Here is a 17,425-nt window from a genome sequence, read left to right on the forward strand (position 1 = left end):
GATTGGACGAGTTGAGTTAAATCACCCTTTTTCCATTGAAAGTGTTGGACGTTTGCTGCAAAGCCTTGCTTCAGGCCCCTTTTTTCCTGGTTTTCTGTGATTAAGTCTTGTCTGTTCCACTGGCTGTGTCCAAGCCACGGTGGCTGTGCTTTCCTGGCCAAGGAACCGATCTCTCTTTAAAGCCTTTGCACAAACCTCTTCTGATCGTACAATCGCAAGACAAGCTAACTCCCATCTTTTATGAGTTTTTGGAATTTCCAATATACTGTCATTTCCAGTATGCCAGCTTTAGGTCTGCATTCTAAATATAAGGCAGGCTTTTATGAAGGCAACAATTATCAAAGGATCGGAATCTGCATTTTAAAAGCAGTTTCAGACTTAATTCAAATAACTGCAGTGCTATCCACCTGCTGCGTAAACTTGGCAAAGGAACTTTTGACTGTGAGTCTCAATTTTTCCACCTGTAAAATGGGAATAATAATAACGCCTGCTTGGTAGGATAGTTATGACTACCTGAGATGATCTGCATGCAATATTAAGCAAATTTCCTGGCATTTATTAAAGTAAGCATTGAGTTGAATGGTATTATTGTTAATGATATTATAGCGCATGACTTTTGCGTAAACTTTTTTTGTTGTGTCTTACAAACACCATTCAGATGGAAGAGCTGGCCAGAGCTGAATGGAGATTTTGGTTCTGTCAGTGCAGGTGGGGCTCCTTGTGTTGGTAGAACTTCCTGGGTCCTTCTGACTGACGCTTAGGGATACGCTGATAGCTGTCGTTCCTTCTCGTGGCTAAATGCCATCAGAAATTCCCTTTCAGTATTCTGATGCATCTGCATATGAAGACTGAAACTTGGAATAATGCAGTTCTAATCTGAAACTTCTACTGAAAGAGGGTGTCCTATTTTGCGACTATTTCTTCATCACTTCTACTGATTCTTTGTGTGTCATTAGTTCCTGTCTAACCAAATTCAAGTGCGTCATCCACTATATTCCTTCTGATTTCAAATAAGCGAAGTGTGGAAAACAACATGTGTTCACTTTGAAAGGTCCTCCCGTACACAGTGAGGCCTGGATAATGTGATAGGATCAGGGAAAGAGAAATCAAATTTCAGTTAAAAGAGGTAATAAGCTGGAACTCCAATAAAATATGCAACTTTTCCCATAGTTCCCGGACAGCTTAGGTACCACGTTGACTGATCACCATTTTAATTCTGAATTGATTTGTTACTTTATGCAGTAGCTCTTATTTTATGACTGTATTAATTGATAACACATACAAAGAGCCTATGCATAAAACTCACATTGATTTTATGAGCAGAAAAGTTGTAACAACACTCTTTTAAAGTCAACACACATCCTACATCCCAGTTCCTGGTCGCTACTTATTTCACCTGTTCCACATACCATTCACGTGGTGGACCACTGGCCCTCCCTTGCTTCAGCGAGGAACAAAGTAATGTCTGCCATCTGTGGACTTTTTAGAATAAAGGTAATGTATTGATCTTGAGAGCTAAGTCATGGCTTGTAAATATTACAAGATGGCAAGGCAAGGGTGATGGCGCACTGCTTTTCCAAAGACCCTTCCAGGACAATGTAGAAGAGCTAAACTAGGAATCTGGGATCTATCTTACTTAATGATACCATGAAGTTCTAAGTGGTCTATCAAAAGTATGACAAAAAAGGCCCTAGGAAGAGGTCTTCTTCCTGCCATGTTGACTTACCCTGTTCCCGAGGCACCTCGATTTCTCACCAGCTGTGCTGTTGGCCCAGAGCCCCTTCTCCCCTTCCCATCCTGCATCCGGCTGGCTGTTTGACACTTGTCCTGCACAGGCTCAGCATCACCTCCTCTTAAAGGTGCTCTCTGTATTGGCCTTTCAGTCTGACTTAGGTGTTTTTCCGTATTTTTCTTCTTTGATCCCACAACACTTTGCTCCTACTTCAGTGGTACCATTAACCAAGCAGAAAATATATCATTTTCATGTCCATGTTCGAGTGCAAAGTATTGGGTTGGCCAAAAAGTCAGGATGGCTTTTTCTGTAAAGTAAAAGACACGTTTTTCATTTTCACCAATAACTTTATTGATTTGGATATTTTCAGTATGTTGGCTATGCCCCCGCATGATATAACGTCGATTGTTCTCAGTTAACATCTTGATTTGATCATAGTCAACATCAACTGGCCTCTTCAACTGTGGAGCATTGTCCAGTGAGAAGTCTCCAGCATGAAACTTCACAAACCACTTTTGATACGTTCGATCAGTCACAGCACCTTCTCCATATGCTACACAAATCCGGTTTGGGTTTGTTTTTTTTCTTTTGCGTTTCAGTTGCGTTTTTACCTTTCTTGAAATAATAAAGCATAACATGCCAAAAATGTTGCTTATTTTCTTTCATGTTCAATAGTAAAATGGCTACACAAAAATCCACCAATTTTGATGTTTTTTGAAATGCTCGCTGATATGACAGCCATCAGAATACAATCTAATAAAATTGTTTCAAATGAAGTTAAAGACAACTAAGCACTGCTAGAGCCATCTTATGGGAAAAAACCAAGTGAACTTTTTGGCCAACCCAATAGATGCCTAATGTTTGTTAAATAAGGAATAAATGAACCGATGGATGAAAAGAATTTTATTTACACCTGGGGTAATTAGAAAGTTTTTACCTTTGGATTGCTAAAGAAGGATGGGCAGGTATTTGTCAACAAAGGAAGAAAGAGAAGGGGATTCTTGGTAGATAGAACAGTACATGCAAAGGAAATGGAGTTCCTGAAAACACATAGTCAGTAGGGGAGGAGTTACTGCTTTGGGGTTTAGTGAGGCAAGCACTCAAGATCAAGTGGAATTAGGCATGTAAGAACACAGTGTTGGACAGGTAAGGAGAGATTAAATTAGGAAAGGCTCTTAGAGCTGGAATAAGCAGAAAAGAAAGCATCGTAACTTCATGGGAAAGCAAGTGATGTAATAAAAATGGATTATGTGTTCACAAACAATATAAAAGATAAAAAATTTATCATTCCTTTGTGAGCTCTGATTCCATAAAGTTCAACATACCTTGGAAGAGAAGAATCAGCATAAACTTGGGTGCTCTTTTGAGAAATCCTGCATAATAAATTGATGGATGGAGACACATAGATGGGTTCCTAGATCGGTTTATGAGAAAATTGATTTTTATGATTTGCAGTGCATATGGGAATCTCACGCATTTGTGTACTTAATTAACTTTTAAGTTGGCCTTTGGGATTGAAAATATCATTTCTAATCTTCTAATATCCTTCATCACATAATTTCAGATATCTGAGGAGTAAGTGCTATGTTTTCAAAGCCACTGACTCCCAGGAATGAATTAGAATTCTGAAGCTGTTAAGGAAAAGAACAGAGAAAACATTTTCCACCTTACTGTGGGAGGTGGATCTAAAATGCTCTTTTTGCTCGAACAGGCATCACTAAAGCCAGCACATTTCTGTACAGCTTGTGTGTTAGAAGATACATCCATGCATTCATCTATTCAACGTCAGAATGACTGTCCGTTCTTTGACAAATATTATTTTCCATCTTCCTACTTAATGCAAATATTTTGACCTGGAAGGATGTGGAGAAAGACAGCCTTTAGGTTTGCATCTCAGCTGGGGTCTGTAAATCATTGTGCTCGTCTGTGGAAAGCGTTGAGCGTTTCGTGAGAAGCTGGATACTTATAGACGTGCGTATGTAGCAAGTCTGTCTATGCGAATACCCAAAGTGGAGCACTCACCAATGAGCAGATGTATGATATTTTGTGCGTGGAACCTTAAGTCACGTGGCTCGGTAGGCAGGCACTGTTTTCTCTAAAGAGCCAGGTAGTGTAAGTCATCGGCTGTGGGAGCCTTACAATATCTGTCACAGGGTCTCACCTCTTCCATGGTAGGGCAAAAGCCACCATAGACGATCTGTAATTAAATGAGCATGGCTGTCTTCTAATAAAACTTTATTTATGGATGCTGAATTTGAAGTTTATATAATTTCTACCTATCCTGAAATATTATGCTTTTCATTCCTTTCAACCGTTGACACACCAAAACTTATCCCCGGCTCAGGAATCGTACAGAAGCAGATGGCAAGTGGGGTTTGCTGACCCAGACAAAGAGGGTCGTCTCTGCCGCTAGAAGGGCCGTCTGGATCCGCCTGACACACCCTCTCCAAGCCACAGGGATGAAAAACATCCCTCCCTTGGAAACCAGCTTTTTCTTAAGTATTGATGAGAGTTATTCTCATGCCAGCTATTAACCACTTTTTACAGCAGGTGGTTTGCATATGGAGCAAAGCGAGGAGCAGATGGTAAGCCATGGAGAGAGGCAGTGTGGGAAGTCCCGTGCCCACCTTCAAAGCTTCCCTAGCTTCGGCTCCTCTTCCCTTTTACTGACTCATGTCAGGGCGGCAGATTTTTCAGGAGCTCATGCCAGCTTGGACTCCTGGAAGTAGCCAGAAGCAGTGGACAGGAACGTTCAGTAGGAGCAGAGTGGTTCTGGTTTCCAGGGTCCATTGTGGCTGCCTCTTTTTTTTTTTTGCAAGAACTGCCCGGGACATAGAGATGCAAGTCGCTCTGCTGGGAGCACCAGTCTTCAGCACTGAGTGACTGCTGACTCTTGCTAGGAATTTTTAAAATAAGTACGTACACACACATATGTACTTATGTATATAGGCATGTGTGTACCAGAAGCAGACTGTTGTCAGAGCTTGGGATATGAGATGCTTATTAGGGAGTGTCCTTGGCACCAGCGTTTGGAGGGGAGGAGAAGGCAGCCAGAGGGAGGAGGGGACAACTTGGGGCTGCTGCGCAGGCCCCGTGACGGAGACGTCATGGGGAGCTCTGAAACGAGGACGGCCTTCTGAGTTCTGTCATTGATTATGTCATTAGATGGTGAGAGAGGGTTTGACCCTGCATGGGGACATCTGTGTAGCTGGGGTAGTCCCTCAAGGGGCTGACAGCTGAAGTCTGCCTTCTGACTGCTCTCAGGTCCCGGCTCCAAGTCCTTCAGTGAAGTGATCGGTCTGTCTGCCCACTTACCTGTCTTTCTGTCCACCCACCCATCCACCCACCCATCCATCCACCCATCCATCCATCTATGTATCAGTCAGTCTGGTGTGTGCGCGTGCGTCTGTCAATCTAGGAATTCTAATATAGATTCTAGCGTACTGCCTACAGCTTGAAATAACTGTCTGGAAAGATTATCTCTAATTGATGTCTGACTAGGCATCAGTTGGCCTATTGTAGTTATTTTAATCGTATTTAATAGTATAGGAAGGACTACAAAGTAATTGAGGTTTAGAGAAAAGAAGAGGAGACTAAAGAGAAGAATTTCTGATTCTCAATCTGTTATCCATCTGGCCTTTTCTAAAAACCAGACAATCCCTAAACATTAGATTTGAAGAATCATTCTCCACGAACTGCAGCGTTCAGTTGTAAGATTAAGCATCTTCATTTGTGTCTGTTTTTCATACTTTTAAAAGAGAAGGCTACTGGCAATCTCGTTTGGAGGCCAAGGAAACAATTTTACTTTAAACATCCCTATTTTAAACAACTTTATTTTTAATGCGCTTGATTTCTTAGTTGACTGGGCAGCACAGGCCATTTGCATTAGTTTTCCTCAGATGAGCCTCAGCTTTGGGCAGTGTGCTTCTCAGAGCCTTCGGAAAGTTCTCAGCTTTGTTGGCCTCTCCTGAGGCCCCCAAGAAGACAAAAGACGCCATATTTATTTTTTCCTTCTAAGAAGTTATTCTATGTTAATCTTCATTTCATTGTTTGAAAACACAGAATCAAAATCATTATATCTCAATCACAACTACGTGAAAGTATTTTGTTTTCATTATTAAGCATGAAATTATTTTGAAGCTAGTGAGTTTGTGCTGATGTTTTTGTTTTTTAATTGCCTTCATTTTTATTTTTTATATTTTTGTATCTGGACATCTCTTTCCTTTAAAAAACATGGCTGTTTGGACACTACATTTTTTGCAAGTTACTGCCGTTGTTGACTGCCATCGCCTGGATGGATCACTGCCAGTGACCCCAAATTGTCTGTCATTTCTCTCTCCTCTTTGCCCTTGGCATCCAGTATGTCTCCAAGATCTGCCACCTTTACCTTAATATGAGTGTTCAGATTTTGGCAGCTGCAATCACTGCCTAAGGCTAGCTGCTAATTGCCTTACACCTGAAATATCTTAATCGCCTCTAGCCACTTCTCCTGGCCTTTCTGGAAACACCTTGCAACTAAGCAGCAGGCTCATTTTCAAGAGTGGTCGAATCACTTCCCTGTCTCGGGGAGCTGCCCTGTTACCCACTGGCTTTTTCTGAAGGCCCATTTCTTGCCAGTCTCTTATCGCCAATGGCCTAGGCTCACCCCCGGCTTCTTGCAGTGCCGGCTTCCTGGGGAGCCCTGTGAGTTTCCCCTCGGGCCTGCACAGCTGCTCTTTCCCCAGAGATCCTCCTCCACCCGTGTCTGCCCGGGGCTCTTTCCATCTCTGCCCCCGGACTCTGCTCGCGCGCCCTGTCCACAGAGCAGAGTTCCCAGACCACCTGTCCAAAGAGCCAGCCCCAAGTCTCTCCCTTCCCCTTGCCCTCCTTTATTTTTATTCATGGTGCTCATTAGTAGCTGAGAATATTTTGTATACCTAGCACTGGTTTTTGTCTGCCTTCCCCAAGACAATGGCAACCACAAAAGCAGAACCTGTGTCTGTCTCCTTTACTGTTTATCTCGTGTACCTAGAAAGCGGCGTGGGTCCTTACGCTGACCATCTGAGACGTTAGGCAATTTAATAAAATTAAACGTTTTTATCATACCTATGGAAGCATGTTGGGAGAATTTAAAATATATTCAGATAAGAGCATCCGTCCTTTGCTTTGTGCATCAGTACTGCACCCCGAAATTCTTCCCACTCTTCTCGCTTCCAAGTCACATTTCTCCTTCCTTCCAAGCTCAACTTAAGATGAGGCTTCTCCATTAAACCTTTCTGTGGCTGGATTTGAGGTCCGTAAATAGTACCTGCTTCGCTGCTCAGATTCTGGACAAATGGAGACGAAGAGCAGTAAGGCCAAGTGGATCAAAGGACCACCATTATTACTGGTAAAGGCTACCCCGGGGGCAGCTGATTTAGAGCTGCAGACAAGTGTGCCTCCCTCTGCCCCGCCCACCCCCAGCCCCAACCATGCTGAGCACCCTAAGTGCAATCCCTCAGCTTCGGTGGCCACAGACAGCACTACCCCAGGCCAGACCCCTCCTCGGATGGGAAAGGCTTTCCCTGGAGGGAGGAGCAGCTCAGAATAATCCCGTAATGCATTTTCCCTTAAACTCTTTGTGAGTCTAGCGCCCACCCTTTATTTGTTATTTTTTTGCAAGTCATCTGATCTTATACATGTAATTTCTATAATCGTTCTTCACCAACTTGTGCAGTATCTCATTATGCACGTTATAATGTGATGTTCCTTGTGACCATGCAGTTATCATCTTTAATTTCAAAGTGGATTGAGCTGAATTGCACACAGCTCGAGGGCAGTGGCTGGGTCTCGTGTTTCCTGCAGGAATGCTGTGCTGTCATCGTAACTGTCACGCTTCTTTTTGGTGGTGGTTTTTTTTTTTTTAGGTTTTATTTATTTTTAGAGAGAGGGGAAAGGAGGGAGAAAGAGGGAAAGAAACATCAATGCGTGGTTGCCTCTCGTGCACCCCCTACTGGGAACCTGGCCCACAACCCCGGCATGTGCCCTGACTGGGAATCGAACCAGCAACCCTTTGGTTCGCAGGCTGGCTGGCGCTCAGTCCACCGAGCCACCCCAGCCAGAGCTGACCATCACACTTCTGACACTGTTCTCTCCGGTTCTACTATTCTCAGTTATCAGTCCAACAAATTAATCCAATTTCTGTCTTACGACTTGAACACAAACCATGTGTGGGTTTCTGTATAAATCCACAGTGACTGTCATGATCATTCGCTTCTATTTTGAGTGACACGTCAGTGGGAAACATTATCTGTATTACCCTGAGCTTCATTATAAAACTCATAGATCTTTACAAAGAGAAATATGCGCCGACTTGCAATCCACGCATGTTGAATAAGCGAACTGATCAGCAAGTATCAGTGAAGAGACAGGCAATAAGACATTTGTTTCAGTCATAATAGTGAAACATATGGAGACAGACAACCTCCCAGTCTGAGTGACTTAAAGCTATCTTCCTCACTGTTATGCGACATCTAACACCGGCGCGGAGCAGTACTGGCAGTGCCTGGAGGAGGCATGCTCTCCCCTCCAACAAATACATCAGATGCTCAGCAGAAGGGCACATCTCTCCCGCTCACATCTCATTGGCCGGAGCAAGCCACATGGCTTAGCTCAACGCTGTTCCAGCTGGCATCCCAACATTTCCCCAGATAGCAGAAAGCCAGGATGACTCGGTGAAAGCATTAGGGATTATATCAACATTGCTGGTTACCGTGAGTCAGAGAAACGGAAGCGTACTACGGTACTGTGGCTAAAAGCATCTGGCGCATTCCACAGGCTTAATGAAAGCATTGGATTCAATGGTCAAAACAGGGAAAGGTAAGTGACGTACCCAAGGTCATATGACAGGTACAATCATCCCAAACAAAAAAATAATTCTGCTTGTAGTTTAAGGTTTGTTAATCTCAGCAAACGGTAAGGGTGGTCTAACCTTACGTCAGACTTAAATTAATGTAGATTACGTAGTCTTGGCATTACGTACATCAGATACAAATGAGCGGAGGAGGAGAAGAACTGAGGGCACTGAGTTTGTTTGCATTGTTCATTCCTCTCCTGGTTTTCATAATAATCTCTGGACCTTCCACTGACTAGCCAGAGAGCAATTTGTTCCTGGAGAATGACCTTGATGGGCCACGGAACCTTGTGTGTCTGTGTTATTAGTTCCCTGTGGCAGGCTGAGGTGGTGCTTGTCAAGGCCAGGGGTGCTTCAAGTGCAAAATAAATATGCCAGCAGAGTGGCAAAACTTAGCTGTCAGTGAGGCAGAAGGAAGAAAAAATAGCATTGCCTTCTTGGGAAAGGCCATGAGTGACCGCCGGGGAGAAAAGAGAGAATTTCTTATTTTCATGCTTTGGCATAGAGTGCAGGTTGAGAATCTTGTCCCTAAGTTATTTATGGTCAGAGGTCAGCTATAGGGACAGGGTCGATTTTTACTTACATAAGCTTCTTTGAATGCTGACATGTCACTGAGGAAGGAAGGATAAGGGGGCAGCTGCCACCCCACCCCCCACAGAATAGAGCTGTGCTTGTCTCTTGATCTTCGGTCAACAGATGAAAACAGCTTATCCTTCACAATAACCACGAAGGATGGGAAACGATGGTCATCGCTGTGCTGTCCTGCGACCATGATGAGTTCAAGGGTTCCGTGCCCCGCAGGCAGCCGGGCAAGGCCCGTGTCAGCTCTGCGCGGCAGACGTCTGCCGCCGTGGGGGACAGCAGACGTCAGATGCCACGGTTAGCATCACACTGCTGGTATCGCACAGAAACAGCACTTCTCTAGACAGGCCCAGGCTACCGCAGAGCAGAGATGACTAGGTTTCTGCTGAGGGTCGCCCTGCCTGGAGGAGGATCGGTGAAACATTGCCTTCATGGCTTCCCGAGGAGGGCGGAGTTGTCCATAGGTTCACAAAGCCGCTTCCGTGATTTACCCTCTGTGCCCCAGTCAGTCACAACAGTGCCTAGAAATTCTTACCCATCATGTCTTTTGCCAGACATTGCTGTGACCTTGAAAAACAGGTACCGGGTCGTGCCTACAGTGTGTGCATGGGGTGGAAGCCTTTGCAGGAAAGGGTTGGTATAGCGACAGGAGCAATAAATAACGTGTGTACCAGCACGTGCGTGTCAGTTTGAGAATTATAGCAAGTGTTGTAGTCTGTCTCCCAGCAGCTGTCTATTGGAAAAATGCTTTTTTCTCTGCATTATACAAACAAACTTGGAAAGCCAGTAATATTGTACAGTATAATATTTCCGCTAAATGAATGGTTCATTTCCATGGTGATGCATACCTCCCCTGCTTGCCCTGAGGATCCCACGGAGAGCCGCCTGTGTGGGGGCTGCTGTTCTTACCTCCTGAGGGTGTGGTCGCGGTCGCCCCCCCCCCCCCCCGCCCCCTGTCTTCAAGGCCTTGCAGAAGTGCACATTTCCAGTCTTGCCCCCGGAGATTCCAACTCAGTGGTTCCAGGAGTCCAGGAACCTGCATTGCACTTGGCATTGGAGGCAGTTTCTGCACTGGGGTTTCTCAGCCTCTGGTCCAGGCCTCAGCTGGGGGCAACTTTGTACATACAAACTCACAGCTGCTCCCTCCAGGGCGGCCCCTGCTCCTCTCTCTCTTCCTCTCACTCCCTGTCAGCAGGGAAGGTCAACAGTCAGTAACCCAGAGTTCCCATTTGGGGAGAGAACGCCTATTGTAGAAGTACGCTGTCTCTTAAGGTCACTGTAATCCTTTGGGTTGGAGAAAACTGCTCAGGGGACATTAGGGAACCTGAAGACATGCGGCTTTTCCATTTTTCTGCTGTTCAGGGTGAAGGTGGAGGGATTATTTTCTACTGCGAGTGACTACACGGGACACGTCCTCAAGAGAAGCCGGAAGAGCTGTGAGATGAGGGGGAAGTAGACACTGACGTGTAACTTGGGTCAAATATGTCTTCCTCCCCAATTTTGATGCCTTTTATTTCTCTTTCTTGCCTGATTGTTCCGGTTAGGACATCCAATACTATGTTGGATAACAGTGGTGCGAGTGGGCTTTCTGGTCTTGTTTCTAATTTTAGAGAAGTCTTCAGGTTTTCGGCCTTGAGCATGATGTTAGCTGTGAGCTGGTCTTATATGGCCTTTTTTGTGCTGAGGTACGTTCCTACTATAGCAACTGTGTTGAGAGTTTTTATCATAAGGGGATGTTGGGTTTTGTCAAATGCTTTATCTGCATCCATTGAGATAATCATGATATTTATTCTGCATTTTGATAATGTGGTTTAACATGTTGATTGATTAGTAGATGTTGAACCAACCTTACACTGATGGAATAACTCCTACTTGATCCTAGTGTATGATTCTTCTAATGTATTGTTGAATTTGGCTTGCTGATGTTTTGCTGAGGATTTTTGCATCCATGTTCATTAGGGATATTGGTATCTTTGTCTGGGTTTCATATCAGGGTAATGCTGACCCAGTGGGTTTAGAAGAGTTCTCTCCTCCTCAGTTTTTTGGACTATTTGGTGAAGGATGGGTATTAAATCTTCTTGGAATGCTTAAGAGAATTTACCAGTGAAGCTAGCTGGTCCTGGACTTTTGTTTGCCAGAAGGTTATTACTGATTTGATCTCCTAGGAGTAATTGGTTTATTTAGATTTTCTATTTCTTCATATTTCAGTCTTGGAAGCTTGTATATTTCTAGGAATTAATCCATTTCTTCTAAGTTGTCTCATTTATCAGCATAAAATTGTTCACAGTAGTCTCTTATGATTAGTATTTCTGTGATACCAATTGTTACTTCTGCCTTATTTTTTTAATCTTCCCTTTTTCTTGGTGAGCCTAGCATAAGGTTCGTCAGTTTCTTTCTTTTCAAAGACAGATTTTAATTACATTGATTTTTTCTACTTTTTTAATCATCATATTTATTTTCAATCTGATTTTTATTATTTCCTTCCTTCTACTAACTTGGTGCTTCATTTTTTTCTTTTAATTTTTTCCTAGTTCCTTCATGTGTAATGTTAGATTATTTATTTGAGATTTTGCAGTTTCTTGAGATGGGCCTGTGTTGATTAAAATTCCTCTTTGGAACTGATTTTGCTGCATTCCATAGATTTTTGATGTTGAATATCCATTTCCATTTATTTTCATGTCTTTTTAAATTTTCCCTGTTACCATTTTTTTACTCAGTAGCATGTTATTAAAACTCCACATAGTTGTAATTTTTTTCATGATTGACTTCCAGTTTCATGCCATTGTAGTCTGAAAAGATACTTGATGTGATTTTAATATTCTGAATTCATCGAGACTTATTTTGTGGCCTAACATATGATCTATCCTGAAGAATGTTTTCATGTCCACTTGTAAAGAATGTGTATTTCTGCTGCTTTTGGATGTGATGTTCATATATATCTGTTAAGTCTATATGACTTAATATGCCATTTAAGTCTGACGGTTCCTTATTGATTTTCTGGCCAACTGAGCCATTTTGATGTAAGTAGGATGTAAAAGTCTCCTTGTGTTATTGTATTGCTGTCAGTTTCTCCCTTTAGGTCTGTTAATAGTCTTTGTATACTTATATGTTTCTATATTGGGTGCATATATATTTACAAATGCTTTATCTTCTTGTTGGACTGACCCTTTTATCATTATAGAATGTCCATTTTTGCCTTTCGTTACAGTCTTTGTTTTAAAGTCTCGTTTGACTGATGTAAGTATAGCTACTCCAGCTTGCTCTCGTTTTTGCATGAAACAGCTTTTTCCATTCTTTCACTTTCAATCTGTGTGTGTCACTTGATCTGAAGAGAGTCTATTGTAGGCAACATAAAAATAGATCTTGCCTGCTTTTATCCATTCATCTACTCCATGTTTTCTGATTGAGGAATGTATTCCAATCACATTAAAAGTAATTATACATAGGTATGCGCTTATTGCCATTTTGTTCTTTTGTTTTCTGGTTGTTTTGTAATTAGTTTTTCCTTCTTCTCTTTTTCTCTTTCCTTGTGGTTTTCTTGACTTTCTTGAGTGTTGTGTTTACATTCTCTTCTCATCTTTTGTGTACCTAGTGTACATTTTTGCTTTGTAGTTAACCATGATACTCATACATATTAGCATATATATGAGAGACCTTTCCAGAAAAAGTACAACCATTGTTAATATAACAAGAACAGTTTGTGTGACATCAGTGTAACCTGGCAGCCAAGGAGAGTGGACTTGAATGCACATGCGTGAACATAGCGCTGTTTTTCTCTTGCTTCTTTTAGTATTCTTTATCTTTAACTTTTGACATTTTGATTATAATATGTCTTGTATATATCTCTTTAGGTTCATCTTATTGAACCTAAAGAGAACTGTCTGGGCTTCCTGGATCTGGAAATCTGTTTCTTTCCCCAGGTTAAGGAAGTTTCCAGCCAGTTTTTCTTCAAATAAGTTTTCTGTCCCTTTGTCTCTCTTCTTCTGGGAACCCTAAGATGTAAATGTTGTTCCACTTGATGTTGTCCAACATGTCTCTTAAGCTACCTTCGATTTTTTTTCGTTTTTCTTCTCTATTTGAGTGAATTTTCCTGCTCTGCTTTTCAAGTCACTGATGTGTCTTCTGTTTTATCTTGTCTGCTGTTGAACGCCCACAGTGTATTTTTCAATCTCTGTTACTTCTGTTTGGAACTTTCTTATATTTTCCCTTTGTTGGAGTTCTCTTTGTGTTCCCTTATCCTGCTCACAAGAGCAATGAGGGTCTGTATGACCATTACGTTGAACTCTTTGTCAGATAGATTACTTATCTTCATTTCATTAAGATTTTTCTGGGTTACCTCATTCTTTCAGTTTGAACATCTTCCTGTGTTTCCTTATGTTGCCTGGCTCTCTGTGTTTGTTTGTGTGTGTTAGGTAGATCAGCTGTCCCTCTCCGTCTGTGAGGAGTGGTCGATGGAAGGCGGGGGCTGTGTTTCAGTCTGTGCAGTCATCTGTGGCTGGTAGCCTTCCAGGAGCTCTGCCTGCTTGCTTCAGTCCCCTGAGACCCAGAAACATAAGCCCCCTTGGCCACCACCCCTGAGCATTCAAGGGGTGTTCTCGGAGCTGCAATCTTATATGGAAACTTCTGGGAAGAATTTTTTTTCCGTGCTCATTCAAGCTGCAGGTCGAATCCATAGCCTTCTGATTGGAGGGCTCGCAGGGGGTGACTGACCTCAGCTCCTTGAGACTCTCTGCACTTCCTTGACCTGGGTCATCTGAATAGGCCCTTGCACAATGTCACGGCTAGTTGCAGGATTCCTCAACTTAAATGACACTCACCCTCAAATTTCTGACTTCCTTTTCTATAACCACTGGAGAAAACTACTTCTAAAGGACTTCAGTGATTAAATGGATAATCTCCCACTATTGAGGTCATTGATTATTGGCCTTAATTGTACCTGCGAGATTTATTTTGTCATGTCATAATCAAGGGAAGGGGGTCATGGGAGTTATCTCAGGATGACTGAGGAACAGAATTTTAATTTATCTTAAATTATTTTAAATTTAAATCTAAACGGTTACATGTGGCTTGTGGATATGGTGTTGGATAGTACAGGATGAAATGCTTGATTAAATTCAGGATGAACATTTTTGATGATAGTACTTCATAGATGATGTTGTAGACTTCTTATTGCTTTATTTTCCTTACTGCTTCTCATTTGTATTCTCATTCTCTCTCTCCTTCTCCCCCTCTCTGTCTCTCTTTCTCTCTCTCTCTCTCATTGCAAGTTCTTACAGAAGCTTTTTTCAAGTTAGTTTGCGTCCCCTGATATAGTTTGATTTACACTAGTTTTGGGAACAATAAATTGTCCTAATTTTACCTTGTTCATATCTAGACTTGAAATCTGCTGGCTTTTTATCTGGTGGGGAATATATTTAGAAACCAGAATTAGGGAACTAAATTTGTTCATTGCTACTGTGCAAATGTTTCTAAACCTTTTCAGTAGAAAGAACCATGGGGCATTGGGTGGGGTGGGGTGGGGTGGGATATGCACATACTCTTTAGTTTACACTAATTTTTCCATTTAAAATTTAATACTGTAAACATTGAATGGAAAAAATTAATATTATATGTATTCTTTTTTACTTTTAAAAAAATATTTGTATCTCCTTTTCCTTAGAGTAAATGTGGTTGTTAATATAATCAACACATCTACTTGGTTTTTCTGTTGTACAGTAAGTACCAAACAATCTCAAAATTATATACCAATATTATTAGGAACAATGATCCTACTTATAAAATGTAGAAAATGTTTCAGACTTTTTTTGTTGCCTTTAGTTTTATGTATCACTACAACTAGGCAAACCACTATATTCAAACATTATTTGAAATAATTCTTTGCACTGCATGATTATCAATTTGCAATATAGTCTCTCATTTATTCCTATTTATATTAAATTTTATGTAAAAATAACAGGTTTTATTTTTGCCTTTTAGTCATCACTATCATAACAATATTTTCTACCCTTTACCTTTGTTATAGAGACAGTATTTTGGTTGTACTGCAATTTCTGCAATACATTACATTTCTACAATGTATTACAACATAATTACAGTGTTTCACTGTTTTTCAGAGCTGTTTCTATAGAAAACCCATTCTTATAATTTGAATTATTGACTAATTTTAACAATAAAACAGATTATACATTTTGAGATTGCTTGTATTCTATAAAATTTTGGGCTAATATACCACCCTCAGAAAGTAGAAATAGGCAAGATGGCGTTCTCCAAGCTGGACAGGCCAGCTGCAGCTGCGGGGAAAAAGAATTGCGTAACCAGAAGCCGCAGCCGGAGAATCAGGATGGATCGGAACTTCTCACTGTTCCTCATGGCTGGAAGGAACCAGCTTTTTCCAAAGAGGACAGTCCCAGAGGACTCTTGGAGGAGAGCAGTTTCAAGTAAGTCAAGCAACTTACTTGAAAGAGTGCTGGCCATTGGTACAGAAAGCGTTGAATGAACATCCCATTAATGCAACCCTGGACCTGATCGCGGGCAGCATGACTGTTTCCACAACGAAGAAGACTTTTGATCCATTCATCGTCATTAGGGCCAGAGACCTAATAAAACTATTGGCACGGGGTGTTTCATTTGAACAGGCAGTACACATTCTTCAGGATGACGTTGCATGTGACGTCATTCAAATAAGTTCTTTAGTAAAAAATAAAGAACAATTTGTAAAAAGAAGACAACGGCTTATTGGTCCCAAAGGATCTACATTGAAGGCATTGGAACTCCTAACAAACTGTTACATTGTGGTTCAGGGAAACACGGTTTCAGTCTCTGGACCGTTTAGAGGCTTAAAAGAGGTTTGAAAAGTAGTTCTAGATCCTATGAAGAATATTCATCCAGTTTACAATATTAAAACCTTAATGATTAAAAGAGAATTAGCCAAAGATTCTCAATTAAGATCACAAAGTTGGAGAAGATTTTTGCCACAGTTCAAGCACAAAAATGTAAACAAACGCCAGGAACCAAAGAAGAAAACTGTGAAGAAAGAGTACACACCGTTCCCACCACCACAGCCAGAAAGCCAGATTGATAAACAATTGGCCATTGGTGAATACTTTCGGAAGGCAAGTCAAAAGAAGCGGCAGAAAATGGGAGCAGTAAAGGCTAAACAAGCAGAAGTTCTCACTAAGAGACAAGAAAGAAACAAAGCTTTTATCCCACCTAAAGAAAAACCAGTGGTGAAGCCTAAGGACGCGTCTACTGACACAAAAATTGATGTGGCTGCCATCAAGGAGAAGGTTAAGAAAGCCAAGAATAAGAAACTAGGAGCTCTTACAGCTGAAGAAGTTAAGCTTAAAATGGAAGCAGATGAAAAGAAAAAGAAGGAAAAAAATAACACACACAAAAACACTGAACTAGAACTTACTAAGCTATCTCCTTTTGTAAAGGACTTTGAGATACTAGGGCATTTGTGGCCTTATGTGTAAGAAGTAATACTCTGATTACTTTTTTCTGAGTTTGTTTTCTTTATAAGAGTTTTTAAATATACAACTGTTTTTTATTAAAAAAAAAAAGTGGAAATATGTCTTCTCACAAATTTGTGCCATAGTCCCCACGACATCCTGTACTCATGACAATTGTATTTAATTATTCATTTCTGTGACTATATATTTTTTATTAAAACATTATTGATTGAAAGTTTTGCTCATTGTTAAGAGCCGGTGGCCTGTGACCTCCATGAGGGGTCTTCCCCACCCAAAGCATAGACGTGGTCCAGTGTGGGTGCTACACGAGTGGCTGTTATGCTGATCCGTATGTGGACATTTCTCTCTTCATTCTCAGAGGAGCCACTTACGCAAGGCAATGTGACAGTCTAACAAAATTTCTATGTATTTCAGCTTGAAAAAAAATGTTAGCCCCCACCCCCCGCCAGACTCGCCTACTTTTCAATTATCTCCGTGTATGACACACAAAAATAAGTATCCTACTATGTATTATCTTCAGGCTTTGCAAACAGTTTAAACTGTGTTCATGGTAGTTTCTCATAATGGAAAAGGGAATAGAATCCCTGGCTTGTGAACGGTGACTGTCCTTAGAGAGGTAAACATCACCAAATGGACTGCCATCCTTTCTGCCTTTTATTAAATCCAGTCCATCACACTGGAGAGACGATGATTCCATACTTAGTTTGCTGTATTTTTAAGCACCATCTATTCTTACCAGGATATGTAGTGTGATTCAAGCTGATGCCA

The 17,425-nt window shown here is 41.5% G+C and overlaps 1 protein-coding gene and 1 pseudogene across 3 annotated transcripts in view; both read left to right on the forward strand.

Moving 5' to 3' along the window:
- RGS7 (regulator of G protein signaling 7) overlaps nt 1-17,425 on the forward strand; it is a 289,476-nt gene that overhangs the window by 110,102 nt on the left and 161,949 nt on the right. The window lies entirely within an intron of this gene.
- Nucleotides 15,442-16,558, forward strand: LOC129073040 (KRR1 small subunit processome component homolog; annotated as a pseudogene).

This window comes from Pteronotus mesoamericanus, unplaced genomic scaffold (assembly GCF_021234165.1).
Source record: "Pteronotus mesoamericanus isolate MK-2021 breed Mesoamerican mustached bat unplaced genomic scaffold, CSHL_Meso_final contig_347, whole genome shotgun sequence".
Taxonomy (NCBI): Eukaryota; Metazoa; Chordata; class Mammalia; order Chiroptera; family Mormoopidae; genus Pteronotus; species Pteronotus mesoamericanus.